Source organism: Nematolebias whitei, chromosome 23, assembly GCF_014905685.2.
Source record: "Nematolebias whitei isolate Nwh7 chromosome 23, NemWhi1, whole genome shotgun sequence".
Lineage (NCBI taxonomy): Eukaryota > Metazoa > Chordata > Actinopteri > Cyprinodontiformes > Rivulidae > Nematolebias > Nematolebias whitei.
In genome coordinates this window covers 487,918-489,709 of record NC_056520.1, presented here as the reverse complement: position 1 = coordinate 489,709, position 1,792 = coordinate 487,918, and positions in this window count along the sequence as shown.

Sequence of the window (1,792 nt, the reverse complement as noted above, 5' to 3'; positions counted from 1 at the left end):
GGACTCTACAGTCTGTGACGCGTTCACAGACCTGGAAGAAGAGCCCCCATGTCCCGTGTCATTACTCATTTATAGGCTCCTGGACTCGTCCTTCACAGAAGGGGAGCTCATCCTGTCAGTGTATGAGGGGGCGTGGCTTAGTGTGACCTCAGTGGATCTTATGTGGTTCTGATGTGTTAGGAAATATGAGACGGCGCTTCAAAAGCCTTCCTATGTAATGTGGCAGATTAAACTCTGTTCCTTGACTGATACTGAATCCCAGGGAGACTCTGGCCCAGTTCAACCCAGTCAGAACCGGCTCATAGTTTCATTATAATCCGTCTCTGAGCAGATCCAGACCGTAGGACCAGTCTAGATAAAAATAATCTCCAACAAGAGGTAGTACTGATAAACTGATGTTGGAATAAGACCTGATGGAGCTGATTCAGTTTTGGATTTTATTCACAAATATTGCAATTTGTTCATGTTGAAACTTTACGTATTAATTATGTTCATATTTATTTATTTATTGAAGAGAAGGGGCCGATGTGATCAGATTGTTTTCTTCTTGTGTTTTAAATTATTGTTTATAAAATTCTCTTTTAAACGAATGAATGAAAAGTTCAAACCCATTGGTATTTGATGTTTTATTGTGTGGATGTTTCGAATCGTTCTTCAGTTTTTGATCCATTTCAACAATTCATGTCTCAAAACGTTCCACTTCCTCAACACGTTCCTGCCGAGACTTCTGCTCTTTCAGTTATTTTTACTTTTAGAAAATTTTACCTTTGTCGGCCATGTTTCTCTCAATGAAAATGAACGGAGCTCTCTTCAAACCCTTTCAGCTACTTGCAACCTTTAGCTGCTCATTTCAACTTGTTTCTGCTGATTTAAGCTCCTTTCAGCTAAATTCAGCTGTTCCAGCTACTTTAGGTACTTTTTGAGTAGATTTAGTTTTTTTAATTAAATAATTAATTTATTCATTTATTTTAGATTTTGTTTAGCAAATTTTTATTTTTTATCTAATAATTTCAACGTTGTTAAAACTAATTTTAGCTAGTAGTCCTAGCTTTTATTGGCTACGTTTTTGTTGCCAATTTCAACTTTGTTCACGTAAATTCATAATTTTTTTCTGCTTTTTCAGCTACTTTTACATAGGTTTCTGTTAAATTTTGCCTTTTCTTCAGCTATTTTTAATTTGCTAAACTTTTCTAATTTTTTCTTTGTTTTTAACAATTTTAACTTTTTATCATCTCTTTAGCACTTTCTGCTAATTTCAGCTGATTTTCAGCTACTTTTTATTGCCAATTTCAACTGATTTTTAGCTAGATTTATTGCTAATTTCAGCTGATTTTCAGTTAGTTTTAATTGCCAATTTTAGCTGATTTTCAGCTACTTTTTAATGATAATTTCAGCTTTTGTTCTGCTCATTTCAGTTTGTTTGTTGCTAATTTCAGATTTACTTATTTTTTCCATCTATTGATCCTTTCTCTGTCTGTTTCAGCTTTTCCTACACATTTCACAGTTTTTTTCTGCTGCCTTCAGCAAACTTCGGCTGTTCAGATTGAGCTCACATGAACAGTTCAGCGCTGAAACCTTTTCATTGTCTCGATGACAAACCTGCCGCCTTCCAAAGCCAGAAACGTGGGCGAAAGTGTTGCCGAGTCTAAATATTTGCCCGTGTGTGTTCAGAGGACGCGCAGCGACCATGAAATCAGATTTCAAGCTTCTCCTCTCTGGAGGAAACGTTCAATAGGAACAGGCGCTCCGGGGTCACACCTGGCCCGTACCTGTCGGAGGATGAAGCTGGTGG